The 20,068-nt window shown below is 50.2% G+C and overlaps 1 protein-coding gene across 4 annotated transcripts in view; it reads right to left on the bottom strand.

Annotated features, from left to right (window-relative positions):
• The window catches only part of LITAF (lipopolysaccharide induced TNF factor), a 112,154-nt gene that overhangs the window by 62,537 nt on the left and 29,549 nt on the right, over positions 1-20,068 (bottom strand). For 2 of the 4 annotated variants that reach the window (XM_082600419.1, XM_082600420.1), the window contains 2 exons: positions 17,789-17,899; positions 16,215-16,547 (listed from right to left, as the gene is read on the bottom strand). The gene's annotated coding sequence lies outside the window, so the exon portion shown is untranslated. Of the gene's footprint in view, positions 1-1,826; positions 1,848-2,733; positions 2,755-16,214; positions 16,548-17,788; positions 17,900-20,068 lie in introns of those variants that run through there. The other 2 variants (XM_082600421.1, XM_082600417.1) reach the window with 2 other exon arrangements.

Genomic DNA, 20,068 nt, shown 5'->3' with positions numbered 1-20,068 from the left:
TAAACTACTTGCACTAAGATCCTGGCCTCAGAGCCTGCTTCTGGGGCAACTGAAGTTTAGCTAAGGGACTGTAAGGGACCAACTGTTCCTTAGCTGCAGCCAGTGTTTGCTGGATGGGAAGGCAGGCCCTGTAGTGCAAGAACTTCCAATTTTTTTCAAAGAGAAACCAAAATCCAGACTTTCCTACGAAACCTTCCGAGTTCTCATTGCCAACTCAAATTAAACAGTACAGAACAAAATAAAACAGAACAAAACAAAACATGTCTGTGAGCCAGCCCTGGCCCTCGACCTGCCAGGTCAGAGCTGTTGGTGGCGGGTGGAGGAGACACAGAAAACTGTAAGCAGCGGGGACTTGGTCAGAGGGGCTTTTTGGCAACCCGCTCAAGCGGCCTGGGTGGGGACAGGCGGAGGAGGCCCGCGGTGGGTCGGGCAGTATGGCCTGTTTACGAGACCCCAGCTGGAAGCATCTGGAAAGCCCTGCGTGGCCGCCCGTGGGCCGGGAGTAGACCCAGAGTAAACAATCAGTCCGAATGCTTTTCTAAACACGCAGACCCTGAGCTGCCTGCAGCCTCCCCGGGCTCGCCAGGCTGGGGAGAAATCCCAGGACCCCTCCGCCCGCCTGACTTCTAAGCTCAGGCCCAGGAAAAACAAACTCGGGGCGACTGGAGTGCCCCGAGGGGGCAGTCGTGAGAGAGCCACTTCTCGACCCCATGTCTGTGAACTCCTTTTTAATTCCGTGCAGATGGAGGAGGCTGTCTTTACAGATTTCCATCTCCCGACAATGCCCACTTCCTTCCTCTTGCAGAGAAAACAAAATGGGTGTCTCTCGAGATTGCTTTTGCCCCATTTCACATGGTTATTTAAAGCCATCGCTTTTCTGCTGCCTTCTCAGGATTTAAATTAAGAATACAGGGTGTCGAGTACAGGCGGGTGATGTAAAATTTGGGTTCTGTGTGTTTATTGTTCTACAACCAGCCAAACCCTTCTGTGCCTCTTCTAAACTGTTTAATACGTTCAGTAGATTTTCAATTGGAACTATATTCCGTCGGGGAGGAGAAGAGAAATTCCTGAAAGTGGACCCTTAATGGGCTCCCTATGAGCACATATTTCATATATCTTTAACTCATGCAATCCTCATCATGACCCAAATAGCTGTATAGCATTGTATGATTAAGATATCTTTTGGTTGCAAGGGACGGAAACCTACATTAGAGGGAATTTACATGTTTGAAAAGTTCATGGTAAGGACCTCAGACATGGCTGGATCCAGGAGTTCAAATGCTGTCATGAGAATCTCTCCATCTCTTCTCTGCTCTCTTCCGTGACTGTTTCATTCTCAGTCAGGCCCTTCTCTTATGGTTGCAAAGATGGTACCCAGCAGTTCCAAGCCTCCAGTCACCAAGCGACCCTGGTGGAAAGAGAATACCTCTTTCCCAAGAGTTTTAGCAAAAGTCCCATGACTGAATTTCATTGGTCCAGCCTGGGTCATGTGCCCATCCTTTGACAAATCACTATGGTTAGGCTGATTAAGCAAAGTCCCAGAATTTAGGACTTACTCCTCCAAATGGTGTGAGTCAGTTCCATAATATTGGGTTGCTCAAAAGATGTTAAGGAAAAACCCGAATGAACTTTTTGACCAACCCAATACTTGTGAGAAAAATCTCATTACTTTCCTAAGTCTGATGAAATTGGGATCTGATCCCCCTTACCAAGGGGGCAGGCTTTGGCCACTCAGAAGCTTGTTTCCCCAGATAGTTCCCACAAGCTTCTCCCAGATAGCCTGGTTCCATCCCCCTATGGCCCCAGGAGTAGACAATATCTCTTACCTTTGCTGCCAAATCTTCCCTTCCTAGCCCCACCCCAGGCTCTTGGAGCTGAGTTGTGCACATGACCAAGGCTGGCCATGGTGACTGCTTCAGTAATGAGCATGTGACTTAAGTTGAGCCAGAGAGGAAATGTATTGTATGATTTCCTATTCAACAAGAGGAAATCTCCACTAGGCTGGTGAGATGGAAGCCTGGCCTATGATGCACCATCTTTGCCAGCAGATGGTGAGAGCCCACCTAAGAATTAAGCCCCCACAAAGGAAAGCAGAGTCAAGAGACAGAGACAGATCCCCAACAAGCTGCCTGAGCCCCTGGATCCAGCTGTTGCACTCCTGACTTTCCGGTGACACAGAACAATACATTTTGCTTCAATGTAAGCTAATTTCAGTGGGATTCTGTTATTTGCAGCTAGATGAATCCTGACTAATGTATGAGACTTCCAAAAAACCAAGGCCCCTTGATTCTCCACTAGCCCAAGACAAACACAGCCCTTCAGAATGCAAAGTTGGTCCTTGAGAGGGATGGAGGGAGGGAAAATATCTCTCATTCTTTTGTGATGACTCAATAGCTAAAAGAAGCCCTGGTTCATTTCTCAAGCAGGTTATCCTGGCTGACAAACATTACTCATTCCAGCCCCAACCAACCCTGAGGTTGGTGTGGCCCCAGAGAACTTGCTATACTCTAAGCCTCCACAGATTTTCCACATTCATGTGAAAAGCCTGTGTCATTGCTCCTTTCTCCTCCAGCTCAGAGTCCTGGGAGCTGGGTTTTCTAGAGCTCCAAGAAAACACCTTACAGAATGTCCAGCCAAATCAACACCCAAAAAGTGCTTACAATGCCCAAGAGGCCACCGGAGATCTTGCCTCTACAGAGAACGCCCAGAGAAGTTGTTCTGGCCCCTTCTTACCGAGTGATGGGCTAGCACAGGACTTCAGAACCGAGGAGGCAGGTCAGTAGGGGCCAGACGAGGAACCTCTGGCTGAGCCAAAGAGGCAAGACTCTTTCTGGAAGGACCTAGGGTGTACGGGAAGATTTTCAGTTGGGGAAATCAGACACGACTTCATCTTAGGTTAGGTTCCCAAGAGACGGAGCCCGAGACGGGGATTTGGGTGCACGTGGCTTTTTGAGGGGGAGGTTCTCAGGAGGAGGCTGTGTCATTCCCTCTGGGCTGGAGCGGAGCGTGGGTAAGATGGCTGTGAGTCACTGGCTACCAACACTCACGGCAGCTGGCACACAGCAGCCTGGTAAAGAGGATTTGGGCAGCCCCATCCTTCCTCCTCAGGACCACACACCTGCTTTCAGGGAAGGGTTGCACCTGGCGGGGATGGGGATTCACCAGTGATGGCGTAGCGCAGTGGTTGAGAGCCCAGAACCTTGGGGGCAGGCAGAGCTGGGTTCGAATCCGGGCTCTGGGACACCTCAGGCACCCATCGGAACCTGCAGAGGTGCGCAGCTCCCAGGACGAGGGCGGATGAAACATGATCGTGTGTTAGGTGCCCCTCCATCCAGAGCCCAGCACGTGGTGGGTGCCCCACAAGTCTCGGCTTTGTACACATCTCTGAGTGTCCCGGGCCTGAGGGCCGTGGTGGAAGTTCTGGGGTGTATGGGGGGTGCGGGGGGTCTTCCTGTGCCTTCCCAACACCTACAGACACTGACTGACCTACGTGTGCCAGGCGTTACCAGACCCCTGGCTTTTGGGGTGTCTAAACCTTCTCTGTTGGAGATTCCTGGCTCCCCACTTTCCTTCCCACTCTCAGTCCCTCTGGGTGGGAAAGTACCCTGATTGGCATGAGAATCAGGTCTGGAACACAAAACTGGAGGGGGGTGGGGTGATTCTAACAGAGGAGCAACTCAGTAAGAGATGAAGGAAGTCTGGTCTTAGTCTTGAACCAGAATTGCTTCAAATCCTCCAATGACCCCTAAGACCCGGAGGACAATTCCCAGCCCCTCGTAGGCCATGCTCAAGGGGGAGGCCTCTTGGGCCTCAGTGCTCACCATGGCCCCCTCCTGTACCTTGGCTACTCAAAATACCTCTCCCATTGTTCCACATGCTCCTGTCCCTGGGCCTTTGCATGTGCTGTTCTCTCTGCCTGGAATGCCTTCCCCTCCTTCTCCAGGGCTACTTGTCCTTCTGCTCTGGCCTCAGGCCTCCCCTGACTCCAGGAAGCCTTCCCTGACCCCGGCTCCTGTGGGTGGGCCCCTCCTTCCCGTTCCCTTCCCACCTCCCCACCCTGTGCCATCTCCCTCCTTGTTCACTTGCCTCCCCAACAAGACGGAGCAGCCCAGAGGGCAGCTGTCAGCCTTGACTGACTTGGTGTTGGTGTGCCAGATACAGTGTAGATGCACAGGAAATGGGTGTGGCATGAATGAATGAAAGCCAGTGAGTGGGGTCGGCGGCCCCCCTTGGCCAGTGACTAGTCAGGTGCCGCCACAAATTATATCCACTTATGTTGCACCAAGTAACTAACACGCTAAGCCAGTGACACTGTCCTCTAAGCTGACTTTGACCATGGTTTGTGACAGCCAAACATTCCCAGATATACTTACGTATAATATACACCCTCCCCACCAAATTAAAACTGGCCATTGCTTTGGATGCATGGGTGACAGGTACCATCCCACGAGTAGAAATAGCCATGATAATAACAATCATTGCTGCTCTGGATGTACCCAGCTCGGCTAAGCATCATCTGAGTATTTTTATTATTATTTTCCCTGTTTTACGTTTGTGGAAGCTGAGGCCCAACACGGTTAAAGTTACCTGCCCACAGCAGGTGGTGGAACAGGGATTAAACAGAAAACAAATGACCAAGCTGCAGTTAACTGTGCACCGCATGGGGCGGTGGTGTATCAGTTTCCTGGGGCTGCTGCAACAAATTACCACCAACCTGGCTTAAAACAACAGAAATGTATTCTCTCACAGTTCTGGAAGCCAAAAATTTGGAATCAAGGTGTTACTGGGGTTATGCTCCATCTGGAGGCTTTAGGGGTGAATTCTTCTTGCCTCTTCCAGCTTCCGGGGGGGCCCCAGGCACTCCTCGGCGTTCGGCGTCATCACTCCCATCTCTGCCTCCATCTTCACATGGCCTTCCCCTCTGCGTCTCTGTGCCTCAAATTCCACCCCCCCACCACCATCTCCTTTCTCTTATAAAGACACCAGTCACTGGATTTAGGGCCCATCCTAAATCCAGGAAGATCTCATCATCTCAAGATCCCTAACTTGATGACATTTGCAAAGACCCTATTTCCAAAGGTCACATTTACAGGTACTGGCGTTAGGATGTGGACATATCTTTTAGGGGGTTACTATCACTGAACTACAGGTGAGCAGGAACAAGCCATCAGCTGCCCCACCTCCACGGGGCTGAGAAAGATGAGGAGGGGGGCTTGCCCAGGGAGAGGAGGAGACGGGCACAGAGATCAGCAGGGACAGAGAGGCCACCAGGCTTCATTCCCCACTGGAAACCCCATTTACAGAGGAGGAAGCGGCCAGGGAGGCTGTGAGGCCACACAGGTCCCACTCAGGACAAATAGCTGTCTCTGACCCTGTGATCCCTGGAGCCTCTCTGGACCCTGTGGGCCAGCATTCTGGCGCATGGGGTCCCTTGGACCGGTCTTGGGGAGGCCTCGCCAAGCCAGACCAGGATGCTGGCCGGAATCCAGGTCCAAGGCAGACGCCGCCCAAGCCCTGCTTTTGGTTCTGCAAATGCCACCGGCCCTGCTCCCTCGAGGATGGAGAGTCCGGCCCCTGTCCGCATGACCATGCTGTGCCCTCAGCCCCCACCAGCGGTCGGAGTTTTCCATGCGCCTCCCCTCCCCGACACCCAAAAGGCTGAATGCCTAGAATTCTGCAGGAATTCCCACAGCGGCCCCGCCCCCTCTGGGTCTCCAGTGAAGGAAACAAAGGCCCTCTGCGGCCTGGGGCCGTGGATGGGGGAGGCCCAGGGCAGTCACTGGGGCTGTCATTCCTGGAGGTTTGCTCTTAGACAGGAAAGGATGGCGCCAGAATGGGCCCTATAGATGTTTGCTATGATTATGATATAAACACACAGGTATGTATGAGGCTACGTACCTACACGTAGAGACACATGTAGAGAGACATATGTAACCCCGAATAAAAACTCACATGCAAATAGATACACAGATACATGGGTACCTACGTGCACACACACACAGAGGCACTCACACACACACGTACAGATATACACACAATATAAAACTGGATGCACATAGGCCACACGCAGGCATGCACACAAAGTGATGCTCACACACGTACCCACATGCGTGCACACAGACACCAACCCGCACAGGGGGACCATCCCAGCCAGCCCTGCATCTGGCCCACTTCCTTTTCAGTACTTCCCCTCCCCCAGCTCCACCACTCCATTGCCCAGCTGTGTATAAGACACATCTGGCCGTGGCCATAGGCACCGGAGTCCTTCCCTGACTCTTGAGAGGCGCCTGTGTCATCTCTCAGGTTATAACATGCTGTCACACACAGGCTGGTTTCTGTCTGTCTGACCAGACACCCCACTGCTGGGCCCAGAGTCTGGTTTCAGGACTCTCAGCTGCACAGCCTGGGACCCTTCTCCCCTCCATCTCCCTGCATCCCCCTCTGCTGGGCCCCATTTCCCAAAGTGGGAAACGAAGCCCAGGTCCCAGCAGCCTCTGACCCCACTCCTCTCTCTCTCTCTGTCACACACACACACACACACACACACACACACACACACACAGGGAAAACAGATCACAAACCCAAACTGCAGTAGCTCCCTCCCACCTCCCTCATCCAGATTAAGGATCAGTGTCACCAGGGCGACACCTTTTGCCACCAGTGCCCAACCCCTGACCCTGTAGATTGAAACCTTTTGTCTGTGGGACCACAAAGGGCATTTCTGACCCAGGACTCCCAGCTTTCTACTCTCCCAAGGCCTGTGCTGTGGGCCGGCCCCCAGCATTGCCACCCTGGGAAGAGTGGACTCGGGGCAGCAGCGCAAAGACCGTGGGTGCTTCTGGAGAGGAAGCAGGAGGGCAGGGAAGAGCTAGACAGCGAGGCCATCCAGGCGGGGGGCCCGTCCTCCCCGAGCCTCAATGTGCTCGTCTGTAAAGGGGCTAAGAACAGCACCATCTGCACTGGGCGTTGCTTGGGGCTGCCCAGGCTGCGCCCCTCCCCACGCTTGAAGAAATTTCCACCTTCATGGGTCTCAGTGGGAGAAAGCCCTGCTTCCCACTGGGGACCCTGAGGATGGCAGCCTGGCGTTTTGTCAGCCTCCTGGCAGCTGGGATGGGGGCACATGCCCCTGGCTGGGGCAATCAGTACACGGGTCCCAGAGTGGCTCTAGTGCCACTAAGCAATAGGGGTGGGAGCTCCACCACAGGGACAGGGTGGCAGGGACACCCACCCCTGGGGCCAGGCCTGCAGCCATGGGGCAGAACCCCATCTGAAGTTTCCAGGCATAAGTTTGCTGCCCACTTTCTAGACTGTAGTCAGCACTGGGGCCGAGTTCTCCAGTTTTCTTCCTGTTCCAAGAGATTCCTTTCAGCTTATATCAGCCGGGTCTGTTTCTGTTGCTGGCTGCCGGGTCCAGGGCTCATCACGGCCCCTTAAGACTGCTGTGGGGAGTGAGTAAAACAATCCAACCTGCTAGCCGGGCACCTCAGCACATCACACCCCCTCTCTGGGCCTCAGTCTTCTCAGCTGTAAGATGGGCTGATAATAGTTCTCCACCCCCTGTGACATAGTAAGAAATAGATATTTGGTCTCTGCCCCCAGCTCCTGACACAGAGCTCCTAAAACCCTTGTAATCTCCCGAGTGATAGGAGAGTGTTTTGTTGTAATGAGGTGGCTCTTGGCAGGCACCCGGGGTGAGGGCTGGTCACCAAAAAGGCCAAACCATGATTAGAAGCTTGGAGCTTTCAGCCTCACCCCCATCCTCAGGGAAGGGAGAAGGGCTGGAGATTGAGTTAATGATCCATCATGCCTACATGATGAAGCCACGATAAAAATCCCCAAAGTATGGGGCTCGGAGAACTTCTGGGCTGAACACATCCATGTGCTGGGAGGGTGGTGAACCCCATCTCCATGGGGACAGAAGCTCCTGTGCTCAGGACCCTTCCAGACCTTACCCTGTGTATCTCTTTATCTGGTTGTTCATCTGTATCCTTTATCATATCCTTTCTGATAAGCTGGTAAATGCAAGTGTTCCTGAGTTTTGGGAGCCATTCCACCAAATTATCAAATGTGGGCGGGGGCTGTGAGAACCTCTGACTTTGTGGGCAAGTCAGACCGAAGTAGGGGCGCTCTGAGGAACTCCTGTGGCTGGCATCTGAAGTGTGGGCGGTCTGCAGGACCGAGCCTGTGGTCTGATACCCAACTCCAGGTGGGTAGTGTCAGAATTGAATTGAATTATATGATACCCGGTTGGTGTCTGGAGAATTGGTTGGTGTGGAGGAAAACCCCACATATTTGGTGTCAGAAGTGTCGTGAGTAGACAGCTTTCTTTTATCCTCATGGGGATGGTGTGAGGATTAAATGAGATAATGCAGGAAGAATTTGCCATGGGTAGCATTTGCCTTAACACGGTAACAGCAATGATTTATTTGGTTTTTATGAAATAAGAACTGAGTGGGGGTCCTCAAATTCAGAGAATCTGTAGATCTGGATAGGAAAAAAATTATGTTTTTGTTTTCACTAGCCTATAACTGAAATTTAGTGTCTAACTTCAGTTCCTGAGGTAGCAACATCCATGGACCTGTGACTTTGTCACCAACAAGAATTGCAAGTATTTTTATATCCTATGACTGTCATATATATAACATAGCTGGCTTCTTTTGTAACCTGTGTGGGGTTTTTTTGCATTGAAAAAGACTATTCTGAATATTAAACTTAGTTATTAAAATGCATGCCAAAAAATACATGCCAAACTGTTTAAAGGGACGGGTACTGATGTTAGCAACTTATTTTGAAATTTATCAAAAAATAAAATAAAATGGCTAGATAGAGTTATAGATGGATGGAGAGGTAGAAAGATGGAGGAATGGAGAGATAGAGGGATGGAGGGATGGATGGATGAAAAGATGAGTAGAGGGATGGAGGGATGAGGGATGGATGGATGGACAGATATAACAACATGCTATCTAGGTGTTAACTGCTCAAGTCTTTCAACTTTTCTGTATGTTTGAACATTTTCACAATAAAATGTTGGGAGAAGATTTCTAAAAGAGAGAAAAGGATGAAACCGAGAAAGAAAAAGACATTCAAAGCCTGAAGAAAGAAAGAAGACTCATCTTAAAGATCATCTTTATCATTGAGTCCTTATCAAAGTCAGAGTATACAGAGAAGAAAATGAACAAAAGAAGCACCAAAAGCAGACACATAATGCAGGACTTAAGTAACTGTAACATTAAGGGGGGAAAATTAAGTTTTCCCTATAAAGAAAGTTCAATGTCTAGGCTGTATTGTCCATGTGATGCCCACTGGCCACCTGTGGCCACTGAGCAGTTGAAATACAACTGGTCAGATCTGAGATGTGCTGTAAAATATACACCGGATTTTGAAGACTTAGTACCAAAAAAAGAGAATGGAAAATAGCTCTGGAATATTTTAAAATATTGATTACATGTTGAAATGTTAATATTTTGGATATATCAGATTAAATACAATATATTGTTAAAATTAATTTCCCCTGCTTCTTTTTTTTTTAAAATGCAGCTATAAGAAAATTAAGATGACATATGTGGCTAAATTAGTTATATTTCTACTTGGTAAGACTGGTTTAAAGGAAGTGTCCACTGTGAAAATTCTGAGTTTACCAAGCTGCATGCATTTCTCTTATGCTTCTAGAATTATTCTTCTTTCAATGGTTGACCAGACATGGATACGCCAAGGGAATAATTGTTGCCCTTTGCTTACCTTTGGGGGAGTACCTGCTTTTTCCATTTTTATTGTGGTCTGTACCTCTGGGAGATACGATGTCAAACTAGTGTTTAAGATATTTGGAAATAAAATAAAATCTTTATAAAATAAAAATATTTTTTAGGACTTCCCTGCTGGCGCAGTGGTTAAGAATCTGCCTGCCAACGCAGGGGACACAGGTTCAAGCCCTGGTCTGGGAAGATCCCACATGCCGCGGAACAACTAAGCCTGTGTGCCACAACTACTGAGACTGCACTCTAGAGCCCGCGAGCCACAACTACTGAGCCTGCATGCCACAACTACTGAAGCCCGCGCACCTAGAGCCTGTGCTCTGCATCAAGAGAAGGCACGGCAATGAGAAGGCCACGCACTGCAAAGAAGGGTAGTCCCTGTTCGCCGCAACTAGAGAAAGCCTGCATGCAGCAACAAAGACCCAACGCAGCCAAAAATAAAAATAAATAAATAAATAAAAGAAAAAAATTTTTAAATATATTTTTTAGAAGAAATATCCAGTCTTAAATCAACAGAAATAAATTCAGGTACATCTTTCAGAACAAAACAAAGCATGTATTTGGAAGGGGTGCCTGGACCCCAGAAGGGTCCTCAGTGAATCAGGATGTACGAGCTGGGTCCCCTGCCCTCCAGCCCTTTGAGAATCACGTGGTTTCTGACCAGGATCTTCCTGTTTTCAGATGATTCTGCCACAAACAGACAGTCATCACAAAAACATGAGGCACCATGTGACAGTCGCCTGGCCCTTCTTGTGGGCAGTGGCCCCTGCCCTGACTGGGGCAGGCACAAGGTTTGGTCCCTCTGGGCCCTGCTCCAGAGTAAGGAGACCTCGGGAGGAATCTGGCCAAAGTGACAGTGGCGCCATCCTCTGGCCAGAGAGTGGCATGGAGCTAAGTCAGGGTCTGAGCACCCTGGATATTTACCCCAAAGGCAGCTTGGGAGGGGGGATACCTGGGCTCTGGGAGGTGGGGCCAGGCAGGGTCAGCCGTCACTATTGTCAGCAACTTATTGCGAGGCATTTCCTGGATTGGGGCTCCTCTTGTGCTGCTCACCTCTCCAGGCCGGAGCCTTTCTCTTCTTTATTAACATCTTTTAAGCATGTTCCAGGTGCTGTCACCAAACATCATCTCATTTCATCCCTACTCATCCTTGAAGAAGGAGCTATCATCACATTTCCTAATTCACTGATAAGAAAACTGAAGCACAGAGAGGTTAAGTGACTGGTCGAAAGTCACACAGCTCAGGACCCACAGTCTTGACAACCACTCTGTGCTGCCTCTTCGCGGAAGGGTCAGAAACCCAGGTGCTCCATTCCAATAAACCAATTCCTACCAGAGAGGGTACAGTACTGCTCACCAGCATCTCTACCCAGGAGAGCTGCTCCTCCCCCAGGTGCCCCACATCCTCAGGGCATCACCACCCACCAGTCACCCAGCCAGACACTCAAGCCTGACAACGCTTCCTCCGCAGTCATAAGTGTCTCTGGCGTCAGGCCCTTTCTCTCCAACCCTTCCCCTCACTATCAACTGTGTGACCTGGGGCAAGTCACTTGACTTCTCTGTGCCTCAGTTTCCCCATCTGTAAAATGGGGATAATGATAGGTCTATCTCATAGAATCATCATGAGGTCAAAGTGATTTTTGTTTGTTTGTTTATTTTGGCTGCATAGCACAGCTTGTGGGATCTCAGTTACCCAACTGGGGATTGAACCCGGACTACGGGTGAAAGCCCAGAATCCTAATCACTAGGCCACCAGGGAACTCCCACAGTGATTTTTAAATTAAGAAACACACACACGCACATAACACTGTAAATCAACTGTACCTCAATTAAAGTTAAAAAAACCCAAAAAACAAAAACAAGCAAAAAAACCCCACATTGTAAAGCCAACTATACCCCAATAAAAATTAAACACACACACACGCACGCACACACACATATATATATAGGGGCTTTATCATGACACCTGTCACACAGTAAGAGCCCAGCACTATTTAACTATCATAATTATCATCTGCATCCAGAGCTCAGCACAGTGGATGGGACACCAGAGACCCCACAGCAGATGTCTGGGAGGCCAGAGATGGTTTCCTGGGAAATGCAATCATGTCCCTCCCCAGCCAGGGGTCCTGTGGTGCTGTCCCCAGGAGCCCGAACATGAAGCACGAACTCCTCAGGCTGTCCCATGAGTCCCCGCTGATGTCACCTGCCCTCTCCTGCCCACAGAGCTCCCTCCAGTGAGCTGCTGCTCCCCTGCCCTTCTCCCCGCTCCCACCCCCAACGCCCTGCACAGCCGGCTCCTTCTCATGCTTCAGGGCTCAGCCCACATCCATGCCTCTCTGCCCCAGGTCACAGCACAGCCTCTGGGCCCCACAATTTGTCAGTTTGGACCTACTTGTCTGTTGACTGTCCCCCCACTGGAATGTCGGGCTGTAAGGACCCGGACCTCATCAGGTGCTCACAGCTGGATCCCCCCAGCAGGCACACCTGGCAGGTGCGTCAACAAGTGTTTGTGGAATGACCAAATGCTGGAATCAGTGAGGGAACAAATGGGGTCTGGTCCCAACGCTCATTTTGCAGCCTGGGAAGCCAAAGCGGAGATGAGGTGACGTCACAGGTCACATACACGGTGGGTGGTAGAGCCAGACTGAGGTTATTATTATGAAATATTTCATAAGGACAAGGGGGCACATGCCATGCAGACAGAGCTCTGGACGACTTCCTCTTTGATTTGCCACCAGCCCTGGTGACACAGGCAGCTGAAGGCTCCACGAATCACTGCCCTTCATCCCAAGCACAGTCACTCCTGTGCCAGTGGAGGGACTGGCTGCGAGGTCTTTTCATTCGATGCTGGGATGGGGGCTCAGGATGCCCCCTCTGGCAGGTCACAAGAACCCCCCATGGGACGGGAAATTACGTCTTAACAGCTGAGCCACAGCCGGGGTGTAGAATGGCATCGCTGGTAAGCGTGACTCCATGACATCCATTCCAAACTCATCCCAGCCTGTTTCTCCCCTCCACGCAGCTCGGCTGTATTCAAGTCGGCTCACTGGCAAGATGCTGCCACGGAGGAAGGAAGCAAGCCCAGAGAGGACAGAGCTGGTTTGGGGTGGGCAGCCTGGACCCTTGTCCCTTGTGGAGGGAGAGAACCAGGTCATGATACCCAGAAGAGCCGGGCCCACTAGGTGCCTATAGTGCTGAGTCCTCACCTCCACCCTCGTGAAATGGGCAGAACTGTTATCTCCACTTCACGGATGCAGAAACAGGGCTCAGAGAGGTTGAGGGCTCTGCCCAGGGTCACACAGCTGGCCAGAATTACCTCGGGGCTGGAACTCCAGAGCCTTACACGCAGCGTTCCAGCTGATTGCAATCCACACTCCACCACGTGCCAAATGTTTAGAACACGTCACTGCCTTTAGTTTTTTTTACAACAAACCTATGAGCTACGTGCTATTGTTAGCCCTGTTTTACAGAGGAGGAAACTGAGGCTTGGATAAAGGAGACCATTTGCCCAGAGTCCACAGTCGGGGGCTGACCGGGGTGGGATTCGAACCCAGTGCATCTCCAGGGTGCATGAGCTTCCCTCTGCACCTGACCTCCTCCTTCATCATCGACTCTTGGCTTCTGCACAGTTGGGCAGGAGCTGGTGGGCTGACCCACACTGTGACCTCTGGGCCAAGGACACGGGTCTGCAACCACCTTCCTGCCCCAGGGCTGCTTTCTCAGGCCTCCAGCTCTCCCAGCATTTGTGTAACTGGTCATTTTATTCACTTGTATGGCCTCCTGCCTTAGCCCTGCCTGATCCCCCATCCCCAGGAGCCCCTTTGAAAGAGTAAACGGAGCTGGAATGAGGGGCTGACGCTGAGGGATGGACAGATAGCCAGACAGTCTGGAGGCAGATGAGGACACAGCCGAGGGACTCAGACAACTACGGTGAGTGTGAGAAAGCAGGTGATATACACGTGAAATGCTGGCGACAGATGTGAGCAAGGCAGATAAAGGAACCTGGGTCACTGCAGAGCAGAACAGAAATAAAAATGCTGATTTATCACCAGCTGGACACGGCCCCCTGGAGGCTAAGTGTGTGACTTTTAAAGAAATACCCTGAAAAATGGGTCTGGCTCAGCCGAGAGCCTTGGAATCCTTTTTTTTTTTTCTAATAGCCGAGATATAATTTACATACCATACAGTTCACCCATTCAGAGTGTACATTTCAATGATTTTTAGTATATTCAGAGTTGTGCAACCATCACACAGTCAATTTTAGAACATTTTCATCACCTCAGAAAGAAACCCCATACCTTTTATTATCACCTCCCTGTTCCTTGTGCCCACTCCCCATAGCCTTAAGCACCCACTAATCTTTTAGTCTCTATAGATTTGCCTATTCTGGACATTTCCTATGAGTGGAATCATGTACTTTGGGGCCTTTTGTGCCTTTAGCATCATGTTGTCAAGCTTCACCCATGTTGTAGCATGTAGCAGTACTTCATTTCTTGGGGAGGGATAAATTAGGACTTTGGGATTAACAGATACTACTATATATAAAATAGATAACCAACAAGGACCTACTGTAGAGCACAGGGAATTCTATTCAATATTTTGTAATAACCTAAAATGGAAAAGAATCTGAAGAAGAATATAGATATATATAAGTATAACTGGATATAAATAGAATATAGAATATATATAGGTCACTTTGCTGTATACCTAAAACTAACACAAAATTGTAAATCAACTATACTTCAATAAAAAAATAAAAACAAAATACTTCATTTCTTCTTATTGACCAATAACATTTCGTGGTACAGATACACCACGTTTTGTTTATCTACTCATCCGGCTGACTGACATCTGGGTTGTTCCCTCCTTTGGTATTACGAATAATGCCACTACGAACCTCCCTGTACACACTTCTGTGTGTTTCTGCTTCTCTTGGGTCCACACCTAGGAGTGGAAGTGCTGGTCATATGGGAAAGAACCTTGGAATCTTCTTCCAGATTTAGAGATCCTCCATAAACACATAGGCAAGAAATTCTACAAATAACCCCAGCACATCTTATGCAGGCTTCCTGCATGCCAAGTCCTGTTCTATATTCACTTGTAGAACCTTCACGGCAATCTACTGATGAAACACTAGTATTATCTCAATGGTACAAAGAAACTGAGGCATAACTCTGCCTGGCTCCTGGGAACCTGCTCTGAACACTAGACCAGAACAAGGTTTGTGATGGGTGAGAACAAGACCAAGGGCACCCGTGAGTCACACCCCGAGGACCTGAAGCAGTGGCTTCCCCTCCCTTCCTGGTGTGACCCCAAGGGACCAGCATCTCCCCCCGGGGAGGAGCCCACTGAGGGCCCGCAGGCCTAGCCACACCCCTCCATCCTGGCTGAGACTTTTCAAAGGAGGGGAGGGGGTGGGCTGGGGGAGACCTTTCCTCTGCCATCAGCGAATCTGACCACTTCCCTCTCCCCTCTCCCCCCACGTCGGGACAATGGTCACAAACTTGGTCCAAAAGCATTTAGTGAGCACTTACTACATGCCAGGCACTGTGCTGTGCACAGAAGATCCTGCCAGGAGCAAAACAGACACAACACCTGGAGCTGACACTCTAGGTGCGGGAAAGACAATACACTGCATAATAATAAATATATACGGCCCCCATAGTAGCGGGTCCGTCCTGGCAACCAATGCACGCACCCCTCCTCTGTCGCAGAACAAAGGACCCCATTCCCTTCCCACAGGGGACGGGTACAGCAGTGGGGTTGGCCAGGTGCCACGTGACACACGCACACACTTAAGCAGGGCAAAGGGGCACACGTTGGGTCTGAAACAGGAAGGACATCCTCACACAAGGCGATGAGGCTGAGGGGCCTCTTTAGTTCCTGGTAAGGAAGTGTTCTAGGCCCAAGGCCATTCTATGAGGCCAAGTCCAGGTTAAAAGACTGCACACTCAAGACCCCTTCCCAGCACGAGGCAAGGCAGATCAAACCCAAACATCTACAGCTGGAGGGAAACGCAGAGATGAGCTTAGTCCAGGGTTTCTCAATATCAGCCATACTGACATCTGGGGCTGGAGAACCCTCTGGTGTGGAGGGCTGTCCCATGCACTGTAGGGTGTTAGCAGCATCTCTGCATTCTACCCACTAGATAACGGCAGCGCTCCCCACCCTGCAGCTGCAATAGCCATCCAAGTCTTCGGGGTTACAATCACCACCCCCACCAGTTGAGAACCACTGATCTAGATAAACCCTGTCCGATTACAGATGGGGAAACAGAGGCCGAGAGAGGTTAAAGATCAGAACAGCTGCCACAGACTGGGCATCTACCTGGTGCTGACCCGACGCCAAGGGCTTTAGATGTTATCATCTTGAATCTTCAGCACCATCCTAGGAGCAAGGCGTTACCACCTCCCTTTCACACATGCAGAATCTGAAGCTCAGAGAGGCCAAGAGACTTACCCCAGGCCACACAGCAGGTGAGTGGCCATCAGAGCCGGGCATCCCTGACTTGGGGCCCAAGCGGTCGCCTCCAAGAGCTGAAGGTGAGCTTCACTGAGGGAGTTTTGGTAAACAGGCAACAGTTGCTGGCAAATTCTTTAATTCCATCTGCTGACATGTCTGTCATCAACTGCAAACATCTGTGGGTTTCCACCGGGGTCCGCTTGACTCCTTCCCGTCCCCGTGGTCTGTCAGGCATGCGCAGAATGACAGGTTTCGGAGCTGATGGGCCACCTTTGGCCCGTGTTATCCCAGGTCTCAGTGGGCAGGTGGCCCTGGTGAATATGTAACCATCTGTCATAATAAAATCATAAGCTGTCAGAGCTTGATGCAGCCTCAGAACGTACCTGATTCAGCACTGTGTTCTCCAGGCAGGAACTGGGGACCCGGGGGGTGAGGGGAATACCATGCTCAAGGTTACACAGGGAGCTGGGGCGGGGCCAGAAGGAGGACCAGCTGAGATAGAATGCGCATACTGTACAATTCACTCTCTCACAGCGTACAGTTCAATGGCTTTTAGTATCTTCCTAGAACTGTGCAACCATCCTCACAATCCATTTGAGGAACACTCTCATCACCCTTCCCAAAACCACTGGCAATCATCCCACCCCACCCTCGTTTTCCCCCAACTCTCTAAGCTCCTGACAACCACTAATTTCTGTCTTTATGGATGTGCCTATTCTGAATGTTTCATGTAAATGGAATCATACAGTCTCTGGTCTTTGGTGACTAGCTTCTTTCACTTCGCATAAGGTTTTCAAGATTCATCCGTGTTTGTAACAGGGCTGCATTCCTCTTTAAGGCTGAATAATATTCCATTGTATGGATAGACCACATTCTGTGTGTCTGTTCCTCCATTGATGGACATTTCCATTGTTGCCCCTAGACTGTTTTCTTGGTAACTCCCATTGATTGAGAGCTTCCTATGTGCCAGCCTGAGCACCTGACTTGCAGACAGATCAAATAGCCCAGGAGGAGGCAAAATTTTTCCCATTTCACAGTCAGGGAAACCGAGGCTCAGAGGAACCAAGGGACCAGCTCAAGGCTCCAAATCAGAGGTGTTCTCAGAGGTCCCAAACTGGCAGCCTGGGGGCCAACATGAAATGCACTCTGGTTTGGCCTGAAAAGCATTTCATAGTTGCTTGAATTAATTGCAAACATTTGAAACTTCAGGGTTTTTTGTGTTAAAAAAAAAAAAAAGGTATTTCTAGCTTCTCTTGAAAAAAATAATAAAAATCACAACATCTAGCCACACAGGGCCTGTCTTTCCCTTTCCAGGAGTTTAGAGACAGCTGCTGAGAGATGTGCTATCCCCTCAGGACAGGACTGTGCTCTCTCCCATGCCCCGGCCCACCTGCTGGGTTAGGGTGACCCACCATCCAGCTTGCCCAGGACTGTCCCAGTTTTAAAACTGAGGGTGCAGGGCCCAGGAGACCCCTCAGTCCTAGGCAGGCGGGATGGCTGGTCACCCTAATGGCCTGGAAGCCCCATCACCTGTCAACTCTGCCACCCACCACTCCCCCCAAGAATCTTACACTATAAGTCACACATCAGCTTTGGTCCAGCGTCTGGTGTTCTCAGCTGTGGTTTTCTTCTACCATTTCTCCCCCTGACCACATTCTCCAGGCCCCAACTTCTCATGCGTCCTGGGCAAAATGAGAAATATAAAGAGCCTGAATTCTTCATTAACCTGGACTTACTCCATTTCAACTCTTGTCCATTCTGAGATGGAGGCCTTCCTGCTGTTATGAACCTCCTTTCTTTTATGAAACAATAGGGGAGGGGAGGTCATTGGTGAGGTTTTTAATGTCTTCATTAGGTAAAATAAAAAGTTAGCCATCTCATGTCCAACCTCAATTTTTAAAAATAAACTTTAAATTTTAGAATAGTTTTAGATTTAGAGAAAAATTGTGAAAGGAGCACAGAGAATTCCATATACTCATATCCAGCTTCCCCTATTATTAACATTGACACATTATTATTTACTAAAGTCTGTGCTTTATTCAGATTTCCTTAGTTTTTTTCCTGAAGTCTTTTTTCTGTTCCAGGATCCCATCCAGGACACCACATTACATGTAGGTTCCTCTGGGCTGTGACAGTTTCTCAGACTTTCCTGGTTTTTGATCACCTTGACATTTTTCAGAAATATTTGTCAAGTCCCTCAACTGGGGTTTGTCTGATGGTTTTCTCATGATTAGAATGGGGCTGTGGGGGCTTCCCTGGTGGCGCAGTGGTTAAGAATCCACCTGCCAATGCAGGGGACATGGGTTCGAGCCCTGGTCTGGGAAGATCCCACATGCTGCGGAGCAACTAAGCCCGTGTGCCACAACTACCGAGCCTGCGCTCTAGAGCCCGTGAGCTACAACTACTGAGCCCACGTGCCACAACTATTGAAGCCCGCGCGCCTAGAGCCTGTGATCCGCAACAAGAGAAACCACTGCAATGAGAAGCCCACACACCACAACGAAGAGTAGCCCCCGCTCGCCACAACCAGAGAAAGCCCGCGTGCAGCAACGAAGAACCAACACAGCCAAAAAAAAAAAAAAAAAAAAAGAATGGGGTTGTGGGACTTCCCTGGCTGTCCAGCGGTTAAGACTCCACTTCTACTGCAGGGGGCACAGGTTGGATCCCTGGTTAGGGAACTCAGATCCTGCATGCTGTGCGGGTTGTGTATTTTGGGAGGAAGACTCCAAAGGTGAAAGGCCATTTTCATCACCATCATATCAAGGGTACGTGCCCTGAAGATGACCTATCATGGTTGGTGGTGACCTTGATCGCCTGGCTGATCGAGGTAAATAATTTGGAATTCTTTTGTGTGGGAAATTCATCTCTCCTCCAAATTAAAAAAACTATCTCATATATATATATATGATATATCTATTATATATATGATATATATATATATATGATATATATTTTTTTATCTTTCTATCAGCAAAGCCCTAATCCTGGCTTCACCACTGCAGGCTCCAGCTGGCCGTATGGGATTTGCCAGAGAGAGACAGAGCCCCCTCTGTGTGCCAGGCCTATGTGGGGTATTTTTATTTCACACAAAAGGGTGCTTTCTGGCAAAATCGGGCTCAGCTTCCCCAATTTACAGAAGAGGCTCAGAGAGGCGAGTGAAGCCCCAGGTCACACGCTGTGAGTGGCAGCTGCTGGGTTTGAACCCACTTCTCACCTCCCTCCCCAGCCACCCCTGAGCTGGCTTGCTAAAGCTAACTGCTAGCGAGCAGGAAGACACCCAGGCCACGGAGGCGGGGAAATTATACCAGCCTGGATCCTCCGCTCTCAACCCACGGGGCCCCACCCACCCGCAGGGAGACATCCCACGGCGCGGACTTTCAGCTGCTGCTGCTCCGGAAACCTGGAGTTAGAAAGTGGAAAAGGTCTGGAGATGAACCGCAGGACGCCCCAGCCAGAAGGGCGCCACCTGGCGTCGCCCCTCCCCCAGCGCCCTTTATACGGGAACTGGTGGGCGCCCACCCACAGGGAGAAGCCTGAACATGTCTTTAAGGGAGTCTTGGCTTACTCCCCGGACCACATCCTGAGGCTCATCTTCATCATCCCCCTGCCTCCGAGCGGGGCTGGGCTGGGCAGTGGTGAAACCCGGGGGGCTACTCCTGAAGGGAAGTCTGGGAGTCCTGGACCCCACTCTTGGCCTCTAAGGTTCCCCTGGTGCCCTGGGAAATGCAGCTCAGGTTCCCCTGCAGGAGCACTGGACTGGGGGGTATCCTGAGAGGCTGATCCACCCCTTGGGAGAGCCCTTCCTGCTCTCTGGGCCTGGGGGTCCTCCTCTGTAAACTGGGGGTAAGAGA

This window comes from Mesoplodon mirus, assembly GCF_964341445.2.
Source record: "Mesoplodon mirus genome assembly, chromosome: 15".
Classification (NCBI taxonomy): domain Eukaryota; kingdom Metazoa; phylum Chordata; class Mammalia; order Artiodactyla; family Ziphiidae; genus Mesoplodon; species Mesoplodon mirus.
This window is presented reverse-complemented; position numbering and strand designations above follow the sequence as displayed.